Source organism: Haemaphysalis longicornis, unplaced genomic scaffold, assembly GCF_048455015.1.
Source record: "Haemaphysalis longicornis isolate Haplotype H1 unplaced genomic scaffold, Haemaphysalis longicornis Haplotype H1 scaffold_4, whole genome shotgun sequence".
Classification (NCBI taxonomy): domain Eukaryota; kingdom Metazoa; phylum Arthropoda; class Arachnida; order Ixodida; family Ixodidae; genus Haemaphysalis; species Haemaphysalis longicornis.
The window spans coordinates 197,226,382-197,249,593 of NW_027526361.1; positions in this window are offsets into that span (position 1 = coordinate 197,226,382).

Consider the following 23,212-nt stretch of genomic DNA (forward strand, 5'->3'; position numbering starts at 1 on the left):
TTTGGAAGGGTTTGGTAGACGTACGGTTGGCTCACGCCTACTTGAGCTCAAAAGACGGATTCTAAATCTAAAAATTTAAAATAGTTTGAGGGTAATGAGGTTGCACAAATTAGCATTAGCTTAGCTCGGCTAAGCCAGGATATACGTAGCGTGAGCTAAGGTTCAGCTGATTATTCTTAGCTTTCGTGGTTGTCTAGGATTAGCGGATTATCATGCTTACTGCTGCTAAAACAATTTTTAATCCAACCCAAAACCAATCCAATCCAATTGCGGTGGTGGCGGCTCCGGCGCGCGAACCTTGAGACATCACTGCTCCTCGCGCATGCGCAGCACGGCTCTCCAGGACCCACGCGAAACTGCTCAACCTCGGCCAGTGTTGCTTACGCTACAAAAGTGAACTCCGCGCGGTCTGATAGCTCAAGGAGCGCGCGAAACATTGTTCCGACCCAAGTGTCCTGGCTTTAAATAAGTTTAAATAAGGGTGATCCGGCTGCATAGCTGCTATTAACAGCAAAATGAGGCCCTTCTGCAATTTGGCGAGTGAGGGATAGGCGGTATCACTGTGAGGGCCTCTCAACTACAACGAAAAACTACAGGCAGCCAGCAGAATGTACTGAGAGCCCAGGTTGACAGGCAGCATTTTGCACACATGTGCAAGCTGTTCTTTTTACATTTCTCTATGTCGCGGTTCCCGGTACTGCGATATAGAGAACTGTACAAAGAAGGCGGAGAGCAGGATGTACTCAAAGGAGTTAAGCTTATGGCTGTAAAACCGGGGGTAAAGTCCTTTTTTTTTCGAACTTCATTCGGGGACACTTACTGCGCAAACATGATTAAGAGAAAAGGGGTTAGATACACCGTGGGGTACTGACTGCGCAATTTGTAAACAACCGGGTAAAATACACCACGTTTTTATACACTGCTGGATGGCGGTTCATTTTTTGGATGTTATGCAGCGAACTTTACACAAATACTTCCCACTTAACCCGCATGGTATACGGTATTTACCCACAGAAAATAAGAAGGACTCCCGTAAGTTTTATTAATGCTCCTAGGCATTTACAGCTTATGGCGGGCGCGCATGGCGTGGATTCATGGCGACGTGGCTGCCCGACCGGCCCGGCAGTTTCTGCGGGAGAGTGTCACGCAGTTCGTTGAGCGGCTGAGAGTCCAGCAGCCAGTATCAGATTGGTTGGGTTTTCTTGAGCCGTTATTACTCGAAAGCGATGATTAATTGACAAAGCCTAGCGGAGTCACGGTTGGTAGGTTTATTTCGGTGTGTCTCGAACCACATCTAGCGTGTGGTTATTTTTGTGTTGAACATATCGGTTGAAGACTGGCAATAAAGAAAAAAATTGCGCCCACCTCCCCGCGAGGGGAACCCTGTGTAGATGCGATGCATCGTGGGGTTCACTTGGTGTTTCTGTTGTATTGATTCTGAAATCGCGTGAAACGTGTCGGGAACGCGTATGATTATTATGTTTTATGATCATTATTATGTTGTATTGGCCAATCTTGGTCAATCTCTCTAAGTGGTATTCTTGGGGCTTGGCTGTCGCAACGACCTTTACTCCATCATTGTTGCTGTAAGTAGGAGCTTCTTTTCTTTTCTTTTATTGCAAGTGTTAATCATTGCCCCATCATGCGTTGTATCAGTAGCTTCTTCACGTAGTTTGAATGAGTCAAGGATCGAAGGCGCGTTTGTAGCATATGATTCTCTCTCGGTTTTGTGGCGCAGTGCGAAGAGCACCATGTACCTTGCGTCCCGCCCACAGGGTCGTTGTATCGAAACCGGGCGCCGCTAACTATTATTTTTTTTTTATAGTTTAGGGGGAGGAGTGTTGACGGACAACAACGCCGTATGGAGGGACAAGGCGAGTGAAGGAGATGCAGTCGCATCTAAAAAAAATGTTGAGGTTGACGAGAAGTAAAATGTCGGCTACATGTTCTCAAAGCCACTAGTTCTAAGTTCTAATTTCCCCGGGAGCCTTCGTTTTTATTTCTACAGCCTTTTGTGCCTTTGATAACTGAAAACTAATATTTAATACAAGAAAGGCCATCGACTCGCGAAGAATTTCCAAACTCGTACAACCCAAGTGGGAAGTTCCTTCATACGGTCGGTTTACTGAAGGCCACCGTTGATCCTGGGCACGGAGGTTCAGTTAGCCACACTAAGAGCAACCCAGCAGTGACCGACGCGGCGGCGGGTGCCGTGTCTTCGCTCAATGTACTTCAGCCCAGGAGGCACTGGGTCCGGGTTGATGGGCACTGTTGAAGGGATCTCCTGTCGGCGGCGCGGTTTGCGGCAGCGGCGTTCGCCATTGGGATCAAAGCAGAACTCCTGAGTGCGGGAGCCGTCAAGCTGCGGGCGGAAATTTCGTCAAGCCTCGCTCGCCAGCTGATGGGCCTATTCACTACCGAGTACTCTTGCGTGCCCGGGTGTCAGGCGAACGGTCACGGTAATGCCAGTGCACAGTCGCAACGTTGCACAGAAACGTTTATTGTTATGAGCGACTGAGTGCCGTCTGGGTGGTCCAATGAGATAGCGTAAAGCATCTGCGCTGTCCGTAAATATGCTGACGCTTCGGTACGTTTGGGGATCACCTTCCAGTAAGCGTACAGCCAGCTGGACCCCCTCGTCGATGGCGCGAAGCTCCAGCGCTGTGGCGGTAGGTGGTATAGTAGTCTTGAAGGTGCGGGTTGTGTCTACGGCCGGTAGGTGTGCACGGCTGCGAGGGACGCCGTTTGTAAATGGCGCCGCCACAAAGCAGCCACGAAGACAGAAAGTATTGCTGAGTCATCTGTGTTCAAGGGAGGTGCTGTGACCGAAAGAACATGTCTATGCGATGGGTAAGTTTCTTGGTGACGTGGAGTGGGTGCTGGCCGTTGCTCAGTAATGAGCTCATCCTCCCAAGGTGGAATGTGCTTATGTATGGTTGGCACAGACGTGTCAAAATCCTAACCGCTTAGCCGCACTTAGCCGCGCTGCACCGCTTAGCCGCGCTGCACATGTCTTCCTTAACCGTGTGCGCTGCGGATACGCTTTAACTGATGATGTCGTGGCCAGGCGGAGGCACGCCTCGAATAGAACAATGAGGAGCGGCAATTCCACGGCAGCAGCTTCTGAAAACGTTTCACCTGCGGTGGCATCACCATCCGACCCTTCGTACGTCTGCTACGCATATGGGCAGTCACTGAAGCCAACCATCCATCACCTTGTATGGGACTGCATAGGTCTTTTAGGGCCACGTGAGACACATCGGCCTGCCTGGGTACTGGCTTACAAGGACTGGATCCGTCCGAAGGGCCGCATCAAACAGACTTTATCCGCACTTTGGCGGTTCGTTCTGGACTCCTCCATGTTGAGACACTATTGAGATCTTCATCTCTCCTCCCTCCTCTTTCCCATGTGGCCTCGAGCCATCCCTTTTACTAAATGTTCGTTTGTTGTTGTACTTCAGCCCCACGCACATACGGCGTCCTGCTCCGGTAGATTTGGTGCCGCGCAAACTTCATCGTGAAAGTTCCGTCCGAGTATTCTGGCCTTTCCGGCAACGGGACTTCGGAAATTCAATTCGCCTGTTTTGGATTTCCTCAGCTTAGTGCTCTCCGTGTAGCTGTAAAAATAGCGCGTAGTGCGTACATAATGCCTTAAGTTGGTGTAAAAGCTTCCAAGTTTAAAGAATTACACTTTTTGAATCGCAATATCTGGAATTATTAAAAAAATACTTTTGGCTGCTTCACCCGGCGCGTTAACCCAATTCGGCGCCAGACGGCCCTCCCAGTCCCGATTTTGTATACGGCCCGGTAGCACGTCCGAAAATTAGGGTCTGCTATGACTCTTAAAACGTGCCTTCCCGGTACAGTCCAGTAACAGGTACCGCGTACCGTACCGCAACCATTTTTCCGATCTGCTATAACTCTCTTATGCACCGATACCGGTTAGTTGGTGCACCATCATAGGTGTGGGGTTTAAGAGCCGAGAACTGCTTCAGGAAAAGAGATATTGATTTGACGGAGGCACTTAAACCTAATTCCTATAAAGTTTCAGAGACTGTCAAAAAACGATCTTACTAGCACACTAGGGGCCCAATACTAACGATATTACCTATTAAGCGGTTACAGAGCAAAGCATATCTGCATTTGCAAAGGAGTTGTAGTGAGGTGTGTGTTTTTTTACTCCCAACTTTTCGATTAGTACGCATTTTCTATGTTGTGTTGTCGGCTCTGTCTTGTTTATATGTATTGCATTTAAATCCTGTTGCAGCAACCCGCTGCAGTATCTACAAATAAATAAATAAATAAATAAATAAATAAATAAATAAATAAATAAATAAATAAATAAATAAATAAATAAAACCAAAAATTGCATGTGAAGAGGGTGTGGTTAAGGTTTATACACTTTCCCTTAATGAAATTGAAAGGGAAAATGCATTAGAAAATGCAATTGCAAATATACCAGCAGTAAAAGTGATTGCCCCCAAAGCAGTGCCTGGAGCGATGCAGGATTACCTATATATATACATCGGAATTTTCCGGCGCTGTCAGGGCGCCACAATTATTTTGCAATCGGTGTGCCGCCATACCGGCGCTCCCTGGGAGTGCGGGAAGATCTGTCGCGCTGCAGCATCCGCATGCTGCCGGTACGGCTGGACTGTGTATTTTGGGGCTTATTACGGCGCCCAGTCTGGATTAAAAATTTGCTATTTTACTTGCCTGTACGATACAGTTCCCCTGTTCGCCAGAGAGCACATTCGAGGTGAGCCAGACCTAATTTAAAGTCAGGTTTCCCCATTCCGTACATAGATTGCGAATGCAGCATGTCGCACCTTGGTTTCGCCAAAATCACGGCTGGTGATGTTGTATGTTGCCTTGCCACAGTGTTTGTGGTCCATTTCTGTACCCACGTTTTTACAGTCAGGTACTTTTTCTTGAAATCCCACCTTTCGGTTGCAGTGACCTATGAATTTAGCCATAAACAGAGACATTTCGCTCGAGCACCACTGGTTTTTTGTTCACTGCAGTCTCAACCAATATGTTCAAGCAAGAAATGTTCCGAATGAAAACGCGCATGTGTGTGCAAACTTATATCATTAGACTATTTTTCCGGGTACCATGAGCGCTGCCGCAAAAAAGAAGCTTTGCAACAATAAGTCCGGTCACACGATACTTCGCAGGTCCGGGTACTCGCTCCTGACGTTGCCTATCGTAAACTTCTGTTCCCTTCAAGTTAGATGAATTCTTAAAATTGACGCAAGACCAATGAATATCATTCCTTCACTTGTATTGTAGCGCGGTGTTTGATAATCATTTGCCACAAAATGCGAGCTGAGCAAAATAGAGGTTCGAGGGCGTCATACCTGCCACAACAATGTCCCGACACGCTGCTTTCGCGATCTATGTACAGCGTGGGCAAAGCTGGCGCACAGTTACTACTCACATCACTTCAATGAGCTATGAGGTAAACGCTTAGAGTGTGGTGCGCAGGCAGGCAAAAAAAAAAGAAATTTTTAAGCCAGGTTAGGCACCTCAGGCCGTCACCCAATACAGAGTTGAATGCGAGAGGTGGCATGACACTCGGGCGGTGGCTTCTCTTGTCGCAGTTAGCCAGGAAGCGACCGCAAGGTGGCGCCCCGACTGCGGGAAATTGGAGGCGCCCTGAGAGCACTGGAAAAATCTGGAGTCTAGTACCCACTGATACGATAACCCGAAGCAATAAGTACAACCACGTATTTTAAGGCACTGGTTTATAGAGAAGCACCGCCAAGGTTAGAGAGCAAGCTTTTTTAGAGAAGAATGATGGCAGGTCAAGAGATTGAAGGGGTACCATAGGTAGCAGGTTCTCGGAATCTAGATAACATGGTACCTTAAGAATAAGCCGGTGGGAACTTCGGGAGGCGGAATAATTACAGAAGAGAATATAAAAGCGTTGGAGCAATGACAAGGGACGCAATTAAGAAAGGTTGCACCAGGCGGGCAGAGAAAATCATCGAGCGACCATGACGTCATCGCATTCAGGCTGGACGAGTTCAGGCTGGACGCGTTCGGCTTCCAGACGCTCTGGCGCAACGTGGAACCGCTGTTTCACGTTCTTTAGCATACCCGTTTTTTAAAACCCGGTTTTTATCCAACTGTACAGGGCGCCTCTGCCAGCAATCGACATGATCGTTGGCACGCTGCGGAGCAGCTCCTGGGTACGTCCTCGATGATAGCGAGTAAGCATCGGCAATGTTCGAATTAGCGAGGGATCCACCTGCCCTCGGCCGACCTACCTGGAGCCAACACCCCGCCCAATTATACCATTTTAACGAATGCTGCGCAAGACAACCGCCTCAGGTGACATAGTGGCGTAGGAACTCGATGCTTCGAGAGGTAGGCTGTTTGTTGTAGTTACGAACTTCTCAACTATCCCAATCAGATATGACATTCAACTGTCCCTTTGGGGTTCTCTGCAGGGCGGATTACTTTCGCAGATATTTTTAAGCACTCCTTCTGAATGTTTCTGAGACAAACCTTTGCCCACAATTTTTATGAATTTCTCCCTGCGTCCTCTCTTTTTTCTTCTTCGCCTATGTGTTTCATCCCTGGGTTTTCCATTCATTACAGAGATATCCCACCGGCTCCACGCCATTCATCTTTCACGATACGTGTCCTGGGGAAAAACTCATTATGAACTCAACTTGAGGTGCAAGTTATTCCCCTGATTTTTTTCTGTTTACAACTTTATATTCGCGCTTAATTAAGTGCTTCCCCATTACAAATATTGTTGTGGCCTGTTGGGCCGGCCTTAAGCGCCGTGTTTGTTTATGCTGGGCTGTATTCGTACAGCACCCTGATATCAGGACGAGCAAGTAATCTCTGTCAGTGAAATGTGTTCTATTCAATCATTGTGCGATTTCGGCGGCAAGAATAAGTTTATTTGTGAAGTGTGTAACTTATTCGCAGGGAAGCATAAACAGTTACATTGCGCACACAATTATTGCAAACGTTTATTTTTTATTTTTTTCGAAGTCAGCCATTGTTTCAGTCCTCAGAATGATACGAAAATTACGTTAGCCTTGGCTAGAACATTTAGGAAAGAGAAAGCGATATCTGTCGCCTGTGTGTGCCGGAAGAATAAAACTTTCACGCTGCAAGGGCAATTTATCCAATGTTATGGCTACAAACTAAACAAACTTTGCCCTAGGGGTAGGAGTGTTCTATTGCACAAAACAAGCGTAATCTTTGGCACTTGCAGCTCCCGTGCTCAGATCAACGCATGGAGAGCCGTTTGCTTTGCCGGTGTTCCTCAAAATTTCTTTACTCCACTCTTTGTTAACATGAGGATACAAACGGAGCAATCGCCTATGCAAATCTTTAATGAGGCTTTGGTCGAGTTAAGCAATGAGATTTTTTTTGGACACGTAAACGTCGTCATGTTTGTCTACTGTACACTGATTAAATGCTTTTTTGCTACTGTATTCCTCTGCTCATGGTCCATAGAAATAAACCTCAAGCACTGTTGCAGCACCCATCCAAGCATAAAGTGAGGTATTCTGCAGAGCTAAGACGAGAATATTCACCACACCAAAACAATACGCGGAAATTGATTGCGGAAGTGTATCAAGTTTGATGTATTTGTTTTCTTTTTGTTTACTTTTGTGCTTTATAGCTGACAGCATTTTGGATGCTGGAGCAAGAATTATTTGGCAGCGTAGTGCAGAAGCTGACTTCGCGGTGCTTGCGAAGTGCTCATGTTGCTGTTTGCGTATTGTTTTAGCCATTCCCGCGAACAAAGGCAATTTTATCTGCTTTGGAAAGTTGATTTTGTTCATTTGTTCAATATTCAAGTGAAAATTTCCAGTAAAACGAGACTTCCATGAGATCACACTAAGGTAGAAAGCATTCTTTCTCTGCGCAGTTCCTAACATAATTTAATAATGCTGTGTCTGCAGGCCGGTTACTACACGTGTTAGCTAACGCAAATATTTATCTTCCCATCGTACGAGCGATTTAAAGTTTTCCTATTTGCTGTGTTTCTTTTATGGTTTTCAGAAATCCTAAACAGCCATTTCCTAGGGAACCAAGTTAGCTTACACTGGAGAGGATTGCTGCGTCTTACGACTTAAGATTGAAACCCTTAAATAACAGAACTGAGGCAGAATAAAGAACTTGCATATACACAGAGAGGTGTAAAAGAAAACAAAGATGACAGCTTTAAAACGTATTTTTCAATCACACGTCGGTACCTTACATATCGCTTGTGTTGGCAATAGTGCATCCAAAAGTTTCACCTATGCGTACATTGAGGAATAAATGAAAACAACTAGGTTCCGCTCCACAGGGAACGCCCAGTTTGGTGCTATGGTCAGTAAACAATTTCGTGTATGGATGTTCGCAGAGTTTTTTTTTTTGTTGTTGTTAGTCTACATGTACGGGGGATTACTCGCTGTTAGGTGTACCATAGAAAAATTCCAGAACGCGCACCGTGCGATAAGTGTTTTTGTGGCATTTTTCCGGCATTCTTTGCAGGATCAAGTGCGTGTGATAGTGGTTGTTTTCACCATGTTCATATGTTTTTATGGATTTGGTCGTATTGGTAAACGCGCCGGCCGGGATCTTGCAGATCTCAGCCCTTTTAACATCGGCGATGTTGTGAAATGAAAGAAACAGACGTCGATAAAATGGTGAATGGTCGAAAGTTAGGTTTAAATTCTCCGTGCACCGGAATGCATCGCAACCAGTGCTGGTCCTCGTGGAATTCCTACGTTGGCCATGAACGGTGCGTGGCGTCTCTTTTGCCACCGGTTCCCGGAAAGCTACGGCTGTAGACTTAAGATGAACGCACTAATAAATAATTGTGGTAGTTAAACGTGACGACAGATTCACGAAACAAATTTCATGAAGTTACTTTGAGTGACTTTCCAATGGGAAAACTATATGTCATGTGAATAATAGGCAGAAATGGCAAGCTTGCGGAAGTGCAAATGAGCGTCACAAAATGCGTTTAATTTGTTTTTCAAATGTCAGCCGCATGGACGGCGTGGTGCCTAGGTTTAAGGGGATCCCAATTGAATCCTACAACTGCGGTCATTTTTGTGGAGGCTGCAAAAAAAAAAAAACAGTCAGGTGTAGTCCTTTAGGTGCACGTTAAGGTATCAACAGTTGGATGAAATATTCCGCAGCCCTTCACTGCGCCGTGTCGTCTATACTGGCTGTAGCTTTCGAGCTTAAAACACGCCAAATAGGAAGTGGTTTGTGGAACAAATGAAATGCGAGAGGGAGGTCATACAATAAAACAGGCAAAAGGGAATTGCTTTGAGGAACAAAAAAGATTAGAGAGGAAGGTCGTACTCGCATTATTATATTAGGTGTTCACGTAGGCAGGACAACTATTGAAGGTACAGAAAATTTAGTTTGCTGACGCAACACCAAGGACAATGATTTAGAGGTGTGTGGACTCTCTCGTGCTATATTATTGTTTTTTATTATTTCACCGATGCGAACACAAAGTGTTTCATATTTTAATACACAAAAAAAACCATCAGTTTTCACTCACTAACTCGTAAAGCGTTCAAAATACGCAGAGACAACTCCTTCAACTCGAGCGAATTTAGTCTGGTCTGCAAAAATACCGAAAAAAAACTGTGGTTGACTCCTCGGCCTTAGGAATCACTAGAACACGAAAGTGAAATGCCCAGCGAATTATACAGCTGAGCATGATGTGCGGGCCGGCAGCTGTCTTGTGGGCGTGCTTGGTGAGAGACGCCCTGCTAGCGGTTCGCTTCGGCAAAGGTGTACTGGCGTCATTTCCGTGACGAATATGACGCCAGTGAAATTTGGGGTATCGCGGCATTAAACACTTTCATGTTAAAATATAAAACCTGAAAATGAACAAAGCTAAGTATAACGTACTCATTAGTACTAGAGCTTACTTCCCCGCTAGAAGACCGTGTCTGCAGGCTTGCACCCTATACATGCCGCTTGCTTCGTTGTGCTGGCGTCACTTCCGTGACGGATATGACAGTAGCGGAATCTTCGTGCATCCGGGAATAAAACACTTTCGTGTTAGAATGTATGCGTTGAAAAATTGCCGACCTTTCTCAAAACAAAATTTCTGTGGCTTCGTGGTGCAGTTATAGCAAATTCGCCCATATTGAAATAAAAATAGAGAGCAGCGGATGCACAAAAAAATCTTGGCCAATAGATACCAAAGAAAAAGTTCCCGGAAAAATAAATTCAGGTGGTAAAGAACGAGAACACGAGTAGAAAACAACTTCAAGATTCCGCCGTCTAGCTGTTCCTACCACACGTGTGGTCTAGCGTTAGCTACTGTGTAAAATGCTAAGCACACTCATCGATTTTTAAAAGTACATGAGTTCGGTTGGTTCCACCTGCTTTATTCTTAACCTATTGAACTTGGAGAGCATAATGAAGGGGGCATCCAAAGGTAGGATACTCGTGTTACCCGCGGCAGTTACAATTTAAAAGTAGACATGGGAGGTGTGTGTTCCGGTCCGCATAGAGTTTCATACTAATATTTACTAGAGGGAAATCTGTCGCTGTAGTCGCGGGCCGCCGTGGGCGGCGCCAATGCCGCTAGCGACGTTCCTCGCCCACGTGGCTTAGCTAGTCATGCGGCTTCTTTTTTGTTTCGAAGCCAAAATCAACGAAGAAGGCTAACATTTTTTTCTTCTTCATCTTACATGAAGCTTCTAAACAACTGTTGACAAATTAATTTTTGGAGGTTCAATTTTATAATAACAAAATAAATTTCATGAAACATCTACGGTAATATTGTTGTTTTTTTGCAGCGAGAGCCAACTTGTCAGCTTGTTCATGAGCCATGCCAACGCCAAGTGCAACGTGCCTGCCGGGTACATGACGGCACGCTCGCTGAAGCGCGGCTCCCCTAGACAGTGGCGCCAGATTTTCCTCTAGTATATATTAGTATGAAACTCTATGTAGGTCCAGCTAATTCAATCGCCCTTGCTGTTTGTAAAACTAACAATACATATCTTGCATACCTTGCCATCTGTGCGCAGCCACCGCATGTTCAAAGAACACAATATGGTGTGTCCACGAAACATGATCCTTTATACACGTTAATTTCCGCAAACATTTAAATCAGTTAAGGTCAAATCCCACGTTGTATATTCAAAACGGTTCCCAATATATGTTTTCGTGATGCTCGCACGAACAACAATTGCTCTCTACGTTGTGTCATAACGAAAGTAGTTTTCCACGAGTACCTATGATTTTTGAGCATAAAGGTTTTACCTTAAACTTTCAGCTCTTTATAAATTTCGAACTGGATCTTGTATAAAGCAAGACACCTTAGAGCTTAGGCATTGTTCAGACCGGAGCGAGAGAAGAAAAGGAGATTCTCTTTTGAAAGCTGTTTTCTAGCTATGTCAAAAATATTATGAGCCATTTGCTACCCTTTATATTTATTGTTGAATAATATCAAAGAAGTACTAGTTTGTGTAAAGAGAAGTTTGGAGTGTCAGGAAAGGAGCGCGCTAATTGACTGTGCTGCTGTTATCACAATTAAGTACCCTTTTGCTACTATTGCAGTTCACTTTGGGTTTGTCGTTAGTGGAGTCGAATATAGAAAGGAGCGTCGTTATTCCACATGACTGGAATGAATGTCCGCTTTATTTATTTTCTTTACAGTCCCAGAACATTTTCCGCAGAGTTGATAAAACAGCCAGTCTCTTGTCACCTTTATGGTTGGAAGAGCTTAGCGCTTCAAAACAGTCAAGAAGGCGTCTCCCCAGGTCCTATCAGCAAGAGCCGGTTGTTTGGCTGTGGCCTGCCGAGTTTTTTGTTGCTTGTCTGCTGCCTTTTCCAAGTATAACACCCTGTTCTCTTTTTTTTCCTTTTTGCTTGTTCTTGGCGTCCCACAATTTGGCTTTTATAGAAAATGTTCAACAGCGTTCTCTTTTTCGTAGCTACCCTTATCCGTTTTTTGGAGGGTCGACAGCCGGGAGCCTGTACCCCCTGCGAACGATAGATCTCCTTTTCCGTTGATAGCTAAATCCATCGCATTAGGAGTGCGAACGGTGGCTTACTTTATCTAACTCTCAACTGTGGAAATATGAGAGTTCATTGTAGTGTATAGTTCGTTTGGATGTCGCATACCTAATGCTGTTTCACACTAATCTTTCGTGAATATATTGCACAGTGTTTCTTCAAGTATTTGACAAAAACTAAGCCGACATGTCCATTTGCGCGTTGTACGCGTGGGATTATATTACTACCAAAGACATAGTTGCAGTTAATTACCATTGTAACCATTGTCATGCTCATTATTCCATGAAAGGAGTGAAAGCTCCTGTGCCGTAACGTCTATGTCGTCGTTCGACAGCTGACGATTAATGTGCCCCACAGCAAGGGAATGTCACACGAGACTCCTGTGTCCGCGCCTATTTCCACTGGGCCTTTGGGTTCCGGGTGAGAAGAATATGTGCCGGACGCGCCATTTCCGACGCTTTTCCGTCGATCCGAACGCCTGAGTGCAGCAGATGCGGTGATGGTTGTCGTTGCCATGACAGCACCTTATGTGGCGGAGCAAGAGATAATGCCTGTGTTACACCGCTGTTCAACGGCATTCCAAAGGCCATTGAATCAGTTGTCCCCCAAGTGCCTCATTTAAAAAAAATAGGCTTCGTATCTGCTCCTTTGGTTGCGAATGTCGACGAAAGACTATAGTCGACCGGCGCCCCTGGCAAGTAAACGCATCTCTTCACTTTCCCACTCACCACTCATGCTGTTCCTCTCCCGTTTCGTTCCTCCCAAGATAACACGCTAGAGGTTCGCTCGTGTCAATTTAAATTTACCGCGTTCCACAGCTCTAAGTTGTGTGCCTCGATGCCAGCGCTGCCGTACGGCGGAGACGCGCGTGAATCGAGGCACCCTACTACAACGTTTATAGAACCACGTTGCCCTATGCCACGAGCGTTCCAAGCGGAACTCGGAACCTTTCTAGTCCAACCTTTCGTTGCTGCTGCTGTTTGATTTTTTATATGCCGCCAGGTAGCGCGGGCAACAGTAGGCGACGGTTTTATGCAATTGATTTAGTATTTTATGTGTTATCGCCAAAATGAATGATCCGTAAATTTTCTATACAGGAACATTTTAAATATCACTCATGTATTGATTTTCTGCCTTATATTTGCGTGATGTCTTCTTGTTGTTCTACAATGTTAACAAGTATAAAAATTAACACCGGACTTTGACGTTTGGATTTGATTGTTGGTGTATAAGACTATTGCGCAGTTTCTGTATCACTTTGGCCGGATGGCTGAATGGAGTCGCAGACAGAACGACATACATAGAGACAGACCAAAATTTCTTCGTTTGAGTAGCCAAAGAAAAACTATCATCTTTAATACAGATGGCAAAGCTTGAAGTGCGCTTTCAACTGTCAATCGAAAGTTGCTGTATACGCCTCGAGCTTTCCGATCGCTGTGCCACTTGCCGTGGCTTGTCCGCGGCGTTTGCTGCATGAGCGCTGTGTGGGTAACAGGCGCTCATGCAGTGTTTCGGTTCTCTTTCCATTCCCTTCGCCTTTCTGCGCCCTCAACAAATTGTTAAGCTCACGTCTGTAAGCAATCAGTACGTTTACGGCACTTCTAAATCAGCTGCGTCTTAGTTGAGTCCTCGAACGCCAAGAAGAGCTCTCCGGGAAGGCGCTTCTGCGCGCTTCTTGGATGCTCTTACAGGCGTTGGTGACGGCAGCAGCTCATCACAAGTGTCACCTGCGAACACGTCAAGCACAAATTGTTTCCATTGTCGCCTCGTTTAAACGCGATACTGGCACAGTTCGAGGTTGGTTTCGGCTTGCAGCACCTACAACGAATGCGCTTTGTTTCATATACACACCTCGTAGCAAATTAAGTTTCGGTGATGCGATTACCCCACACATGACAATACCTCTTGCCTTTTATGGGAATATCAGCCACGTGAAACTTTTAAGCAAATTCAAAGGCTGTGCGTCGTTAAATATGTGCCCACTCACGCCCTATAGTACGAACAATGTGTGTTAATGAAACCACAGAAAAACAAATCGTCTGCAAGTAGCGAAGGAACATAATAGCACGTACGGGAATGAAAAAACCCAGCGTAGTTTCGGAAATACTAAAGAAGTTGCTCTAAACTTAAGAAAGGTAGGACTGAACAGAACAAACTAGAAGCGAAATGCACTGCTATTTCGAAAGAATTGGGGGGGGGGGGGGGGGGGGGCGGGACGCTGAATTATAGTTGTGTTCAAATGCGGAGCTAAATCTAGGAATGAACAACTGAGCAATCACACACAAAAGCTGCGGGTTCACTGTCCTCTTATTTTTACACTTTAATGAACGGCTGACCGCCGGCGGACGCAGTTTTACAGGTAGTTCACAAGCGATAAAAGGTGTCTTTGGAAGAGTGTGGTATCTGATCAGGCCCTCTGATTGTAGTTTGTCATTGATTCTGCAGGCTCCTTCTGTCGCATTAGGATGCTTTGGAGAAGACTTCAGTCGCGGACGCGGATTACTCAACAAGCACGTCTTCGCGCTGCTCGCGCAAGATAAATGTAACAGATGAGCGCTCACCTTACGACAAGACGACGTAGCAATAAATGATTTGCCGTGAGCTGATTCCTAATTATAGTTTTGCATTAGCCATCATACTTTTTCATAGAGTGTTAGTGCAATTTACGTCTTAGTGGTTTGTCCAGGATAGTCATCACTATCTGCGGTATGACACTGACAAGCGTAACTGTCGTGGGGTGACGTATGAGTTCTACGCTGGATTAGGCAAGCACACCCACCCGAAACCCATTTACATCTAGTGTATACGTGTTGCATGATCAACTGAGGAAACGCTGCTTACGGTGACACTGCTTGTAACTTTCAAAGCAGTTGAATTATAGTGAGCTCCTTGCATATGCCGGGTTCGCGACGCCGGCCTGTGACACACACCTGGCACTTATACGGACCGAATGGAGCACAATAAAACTGAGGGTAATGCAGCGAATTTCCCGTTAAAAGCATTAGTCCGCAATCTGGCCAAAGCGTTTTCTACGTCATCCGCGCATCGTTCGGTACACTTCGGGCAGAACCGGACTCCGGTACTAGGATTTCAGAAAGGCTTTTGCTCGGCTGTGCCCGGTGCAATATAAAAGGTTTTTTGGCGACTACGTTCCCTATCTGCATATCTTAGATCATCATACGTTGAGAAAGAGATACCAAAAAAAGGCAAGCGAGCGAAAGCCTGTCTTAGAAGACAAATTCGGTTGAGTTGGACTGGGTTATTGAGTTATCAATTATTTCTGCCCTCTTAAAAAGTGGCATAAAATATTAGGGAAATCTGTGGACCCAAACCTCAAGCTTGGGCGTACTCTGCCGGGGCACCATAAATAAAAAAAATTCAGATGATAGAACAGTTTGCCGGAGGTTAAGGGCACACCCTTTCCAACTCTCCTATTGGTGGCGTGATGGCTGTGCTTGAACATAATCCCTCACAAAGAAGAAGCGATATCTCGGTTGCCTACCATCTCTTTTTCAGCGTGTGTAGATACATATAAAGAGAACGGAGAGCCAGCAGTGTAGAAGGTCAAGGAAGGCACATGGAAAGGGTTCTTTATGCTTTCGGTTTAAAGTGTGTTTACTTTTTTGAATAGAAGAAAGCAAGAGGAGAAAAACATGCTCTCCGGTGAAATGTCGAAATGCAGAAATACAGCCGAGAAAACACCAAGAAAAGCTTAGAAAAAATAGCGTCTGTTTTAGACGAACATTTACATTTTCAAATTGGTGAAGAGCATTTTAATATACCGTTTGCAATGCATTCTGTAATGCATTACAAACCACAACATTGTGGCAACGCGCCTCAAGTTACAGAATATCTGCTACCGGAGCAGAGCTTCTGCGTTCAACCTTGTTCTGAGGTGTATTTGATTACATGCGACAATCGGGCGTTTACCAGACTGTGTATACTAAAATTACATTGAAGCGTTTGCCGGAATGCTCGTCTGTGGTACTTGAAACACTGCATACCAGTTAGAGGCGTTCGGTGGTTACGGAATTGAAGCCGAACTGTTTGATCGCACGCGTATTGTGGAAGGAATGCCAGGAGTCAAATATTTTCGTGGTCAATACCAATATCTCGCAAATGCTATATCCGATTGTATTGAAGGCGCATTTTCTTGGTGAATAGTGAGCTTATAAAGGACAAGTTATTGAATCAAAGGCTACTTCAGGTTTAGTAAAAAAGCTTTATTTATTTTTGTTGCTTGCCTCCTGAGTATGACCCTGAATATAAAACGAATATCAGCCCTCAATCAACCAAAAAGAAGGGTGGCAAAAGCCAAAAGCCAAACAAAACAGGAGGCTCAACCACTCGACAACATTTCGAAGAGTAAAAACAGCAAGGCGTAGAGCTGAGTGCTTTTCAAGCAAACACGGAGCTCTCTGCCTTCACAAACAGGGTAGGTTCCGGGTATTTGCTCTGCGCGCAGGAAGACGAAAGAAGAATCTGACGCCTCGGGCACCCGGAACGAGCTTTTAGGGCTCTATGCTAAATTATGTTACGACCTATCATGCGCAGGAAAGCTGCACTGAAATTCCTGACTGTCACTGAGACAGAAAGTTTCTTAATTCAACTGCTGGACTTACCTGCGTTCCTGCTATTTTAGCGGAACAATAGATCACCAAATACGTCGGCGTTTCATAGAGCAGAATACTCCGGTGCCCTTAGAAGATTTTGGAAACACAATCAAGCTACCTGTACAGGAATTCTCGGTGAGCTGGGAATTCAATGTAAAAAAAACAGTTCCAAAACGCAGGCAGGGTACGAGAAGATAAGGAAAAAAAGAGAGCGATTGTCGGCACATTCCTATGTGCCCGGCAAAGAAGTTGCCCACCAGCATGCCAGAAATCTGAACCACCGTGCTAGTCAGGAGTTCGGCGGGCAGTTGCATTACTGTTTCCTCTTGTCCTGCAATGAAATCACGCAACACTAAAACACGAAGACCTCAGAAAATAACAAGAACGCCACCTTCGAGGCATCTGAACACACAATTTCCCACCCAACAGAGCCCACATTTTCACCCTCACCATGTACTCCTCGCAATGTCCCTTCTTCGAGGCTCCAGGCACCCTCTACAATAGTATGTGGGGCTCTGATAGAAACCCCAAACTATCCCCCCAGCCTTCGCCACCCCTCATGACTTGGAGAGAGGACTGTCCAGCTCAGACCCTGACGATCAGCTTTGTCTGGTGAGGAGAGTCAAAAAAGCCGGACGGCCTCAAGGGGTTCTGGCATAAGGACCGTTCCTTAAGACTAACTGCTCCATAGGGGCGTTTATTCCTTCTCCTCCTCGAATTTCTCAGTGAAGCACAGACGAAGATGCGCAAGAACAGCATTTATCAGGGCCAAATAGTGCGTGTACAAGTTATCCAAATTCCACGTTGTGCCTGAGAACGCGGTATGATGTAATGAACGGTGGGAGGAAGCATGCAGATGTGCTATGAGCTGGAGCCGCGTAAATCTCTTGCTCTTCAACAGCAGATGTGTTAAAGCTTTTAGTTACGCTCTACAAGACACGAAGGAAAAATGCCGAGCACTCGTCAGCGTGACCCACGCGAGAGCGCCTGGCGTCGTCCAGCATCCAGAAAACTCTGCCCAGCATTTGTTGTGTGATCTCTGCCGTGCAGTTCTAATTTTCCTCTCCAGTTCAAGTGCGTGGCCGCCTGAACTGAGCAGCTCGAACGCAGAGTTCGCAAAGCGGGTTGCCGCGGGTTCTAGCGCGTTCTACTTTGGCATAGATGTGAACCGCTGCGGACAAAACGATCCGGTCCTGCCAGTCATGAGCAACTTTCAGCGAAATATTGAGGAAATCCGTGTGCGGTATATAGCCGGGTCTCTGAAGAAGGTAGAGGGGCTGCAAGCTCGGCTGTTGCTCCAGTCTTGCGCCACCGAGTCAAACGTGCGCCATTTGTTTTATTACCAGCGGCGCTGTTCAAACTGGCCGTAATTTCGGACTAGGGTTCCACTCTCATATTTGAGCTCATTAAAATGTTTTCGCTCTCTCTCGGGGTTCATGCGCACCAAAAACTCCCCGAGAAAGGCCGTGCGCTCGTGCTACCGTACGTCCTGCGCAGCTTCGTCGAGCTAAGCATATCCACTTTGGGTGATTGGCAAATATTGGCAAAAAAAAAAAACTCCAGCCTTGGCCGCGTGCCTCGAGCGCACGTTTGTCAAGCCACGCATACGCACTAAGGAAGGTTTGTCAACATTGGCCACAAAAACACTCCAGCGTTCACCGTATCGTGGCAACACTTGCTCAAAACGAGGAAGACGCGTCATAGCGTACACCTTTCACTCGTTCGTCCTCCAGTTGTCGTGGGCACGTTCTCTGTACCGTAAAAGAGCCGTTACTTGAATGTCAGTGATCATTCACTCCACATGGCCCGGCCACGGATAGTTCACCCGTCCGGGGAAGACGTCGTGCTTCGAGAGGCTGGGCGTGCAAAGCACCCGCTAGAGACTAGAACTCCCGCTTGGAGAGTGGCGTGCGAAAGCGTCGAACAAACGGCGAGCTTACTCTGGCCTTGCTAAACATAAGGTCATCGAAATAACATGCCGCCTACGTCAACTACGACACCACAACGATACTAAAATTCACATTTGTGTCCGTCAGTGATCACATGCAACAGCATCGCCCTTCAAGTCTTGCGTGTGAGTGCAAGCTTCCTTAAATTTTTTATTTGTAGAGATTCCTGGGCTTGGCTGCGGAATGAGGCCTCTCAGAACGTTTACTGAAACGATAACTTTTCCAAAGCTATCTTCAGGGATTACCGTGCACGAACGTCAGTTTTTTCGTCTTATATACCTGTTCATATACATAATGATAGACTCACCACAAACCTCCAACACCGCAACTATCCCCAGGAGAGTGCTTTCGGGTTAGAATTCTTGAGCTGAAACAAAATGTTGGCTACCCATATTTTTTTCTGTACTGTTGCAGCGTTACGGTGTATGGAGGGAAAAAATGGGTCATGAATGCTTCCGGCCTATTTTGGTGTGTGAACTGTAATCTACAGTTCCTTGTTTTACCACCTCTTCTGGTGTCCATATAGTATTGTACCACATGTTTCTGTGCTTGCCTTGAGTGATTCGAGTATAGGAGGTGTTCATGAGCAAGGAATACATGCAGACATCCAGGTGTGGACGCTGCCATATCCGTGGCCAAGCATCTGTTGCTAAGGCGACGTTGTGCGCACGGCCCTCAGGTCAGGCAGCCCTCTTTTCCTCCATGCCTTCATGGCGGCCAGGCAGGCCGCAGGCCGCGGCGTGAGCTTGCGTTTTCGTGCAAGGCGTGTGCGAGTGATTCAATAGCTGTACCGCCATAGCGTACGTTACGCGAAAAGTCATGGTGCCCCCATGAGTGTAACCAGCTTATCTGAAATTCAACAACAGCCTCTGCGCACACCTACAAGCGAATGCGAGTTGGTCGTGGCACAAAGGTTGCAACGGGAGCTTCGTTGTCGGTTTGACCTCAGGAACTGCATCATTTCGAAGCTGTTGCCCACTGACCACAAAGTAATTCCTCGACGCAAAGTACTGTTGAGTGCAGCCCAGTACAATCTGCGTATCGCCAGACGCGTATGAAGCCCCCGCCGCAGATCAGGTGTTTGCCAGCCACCATGCTCTAATGTCGGAGATGAGTTTTTTTGCTGATTCAAAACATAGAGCATGAATTTGACAACGACGTTAAAGAAGGATGACGGGACAAGCACTTGTCCCGTCGTCCTTCTTTACCGTCGTTGTCCAAGTCGCGCTCTATTTTTTTTAAAACATAATGAACTAACTTGCCCAACAGATTTGCCCAATGAATTGTTTTGCTGGGTCTGAAAAATATAGTGCACGACATAGCCAATGCTAAATTGACGTACGCGTAAAACATTTCTCCGAAGAAATTATATGGTTTTTGTATTCTACCACTTATTAAAGGTCACTTACCACACATAAGGTCGTGGACACTCCGTGGTCGTGTATACGGTGCGGGTGCGCTTGCGTCGACATCCGCGGCGGCAGCCAACTGCAGCGTAGAACTTATGTGCGCTGCTCGCAGCCGCGGTTTCATCATCCGGTAATGCGAAGTGCTCGAGGGCAAGTAGAGCGCCACGGCATACTGTGAGTGCGATTAATATTATATCTGGTAACGCCACTGCCGATAATAGGATTGAAACGAAGCAGACGATGGTAGCTGATGGACGCTGGAACAGTGGCCACGGACATGACGATTTTCAGTGTTCCCAAGAGAAGAAATCTCCCACTTGACGTTTCAATTAATACCAACTAGAAGCTACTCATTGCTGTTGAATAAAAGAATTCAAAATTCTATTAGACTTAACCCAAACTGTGTGCTTCACAGATCTTCCTGACTACAATGAAAGCTGCCCATATGTGTGGATAACGATGAATACACGGAGCCGCAAAAGGTAGCCCCCCACGCAGACGTTCCAGGTACTTGTGCACTTGCATGGCCTTGTATAGTGAAGACAAATTGCTCCGATTCTGTTTTTCTTCATTTCAGGGTGCGTAAAAAAGCCAAAGCATCGCCTAACCACACAGATTTAGTTCTATGATCTCGCTGTGGAGAGTCGAGGATGTGGGAACTTCATTATCGCTTTTGTTAGCGTTTTTTTAAAGAAATAATGGACAATGTGTTGTTTCCTAGGCGTTCTTCGCTATTGCGTTGGTACATCAATAAAATGTTGTCCTTTTAAAAGGCATCAAATTTGGCACTTTGGAGTGCCATGTTAAACACTGCAATGTAAGCGACGAATATGTTCTTTCTGAAATAAAAAACAAACAAACACGAAACAAACCAATTTTACTCACCTTTTTGTTTTGTTAAATTCCGAGCACGGACACTAAGCGAATTTTTACTCGCAAGTCTTAGTGGAAGATATCAAAAAGTAGCTTACAGCTGTTGCGCAATTGCGCCGAGTTTTTGAAAGACATATCTGGAAAATATTTCGTCTCTGTCGGTTCTTACTGGCAAAATTTTGTACCGCATTTATTCTGCAAGCACACACGAAAATAAAACACGAGAAAACACTCTGGAGGCTCTTAGCACTTATGGGTTGTAAATGCTAAAGCATTTTCTTCCAATTGACCACCGTTAAGTGCTCTTTCTGCCACTCCTGGTGAGTTCCTGCAACAACGATTTCTAACAGCAAAGCTTTTCAGCAATCCCTTGATTCCAGTTTTTAACAAAACTCTTTTCAACAGCATAAAGAAAAGAGATCACCGGCACAGGCAGGACTCGAACATTTGTATGGTTGATCGACGAAGCCAGCAAACGTCCTTACTGACTCGGCTACTAACGTGAGTTAGTACCGCAGAGTCAAACAGCTTACTCACTCGGCTGCTGTGACTGTGGGGAGAGGAATCATTCCACCTGCAAGACAGAACACGGGATTAAATACACGTTGCACTTGCGGGCGCGTAGTTTAAGTGTACACGTTCCGTTCGCTCGTGCTGCATTTGATTTGCTTCTTCGCCGATAGAGCAACAATGATGCTCGTTGCGGCACCGAGGAAGCAAATTGGCTGAAATCGTGAACATGAGCCGTCAGGATGGCCGTCAAAGTTGCGTACAGCTTCGCTAAATTGACGCCTTACGCTTTAGTGCGAACGTCCTTCATTTTAGTGTTTCAGCTGCGTATGTTGTTGACCTTTACGAATAAATTGGTCTGATGAATCCGCTATGGAGCTAGTCGAAGCCAGCGCGCATGCCAGCGCGCTCAGGTGTATTTTAGTAACTATAAGTTTGCCCAATCGAACATGGCGAAGTCACGGCGCTGGAGTTGCCCAGAAGCAGGCATTGTTTTGTGATTTGTTATTGGGAAGTACGCCCTATAGAACATGTAACAGCTGGTACGACATTTCCTACCCCGGGTCCTTACCTTGTATTTTAAATGCGAAGCAAGCGCTACGGAACGCATCGAAACCACTTTGCTTTAGAAGACGTTTCGTTGCTACGGACGCCGAACGTCGGACGTCCGCTTGTGCCCAGAATTTTCCATTGATTGTCTAGAGTTCAAGATATGAGTCTTGTCAGCAGCGTTGGTTAGTTTGTCTTCTTACCGAATCCATGTAAGATGCAAATGAAAACTTGTCAACGCGTAAATGTAGGCTAGTTGGTTCGAACTGTTGGTTCAAAATGGAAGGCGCTTATTTAACTTCAAGGTATCAGAAGTAGTTTCAGAGGGCTCACCGCTTCGGCCGACGAATCCATGGTACTTGAAGTGCCCACTTCTTTGATTAGGCTTGATTATGTCATGGACGCAGGACCTGCACTCAGATTGTTTTAATTTATTTGACCTATTGGCGCATCCCTTGAGAGAATGAGCTTAGTAAGCACAAAACAAGGTTGTAAATTAAAGTTATGCAACATTTTCCGCTGTGATTATATTTTAAGACCAATTAAGAATGCAGTCTTTTAGGACCCATGGGTAAGTAAACAACCATTTTCTTACGCGTAGTTTTGAAAGAGGCCAACATATTTTTATAGAACCAACTAAATGACAAAGCGTATACATCAAATCCAATAAAAAACACTAAATACGCTCTACCCTCCCTCTTACCTACATTCAGACGTGAATACGCTCTAAAAATTCTGGCGTGGTTACCTTACAGGTAAAAAGCTTATGATTGCTTAGCATGTTTTTGCGAGCGGTAAGAAATATAGCCAACTCAGAAACACAAGCGGGGTTATTCAGAAGTGAGCTTTGAGAAGAAAGCTGCTTTTTCTCCCTCCCGCAATTAGATTTTGTTTTGCTATAAAGGCCACGACAAATCCTCTAAAAAGGGGCCATTAGCGTCGGACACGTGAAAGTGTGTTTTGTCGCAAAGGAAGAACAAAGCAACCTGAAAAACCCTGGATTCTCTGACGTGGCGTGTGGTTAGGTGTCGTGGCTAGATAAATTAACTCGCACATAACTGAACACTCATTTACAAAACAAACATTTGTTGAGGAACGCCGGAAAACCCTTTATTTTATTTCCTCTGCAACTTTTCAGGCTGGGTAACGAGGTCAGTTTTCGCACCTCCATATTTAAACGTGTCGTCAGCCGCCTGGCGGCTTACATTACGACCTTTTGTGCGCAAGACAGATGACGACTGTCTAGAAAACGAGTCTAACGGCAGCGACGCGCCCGAGCATTCGCCTCTGGAGA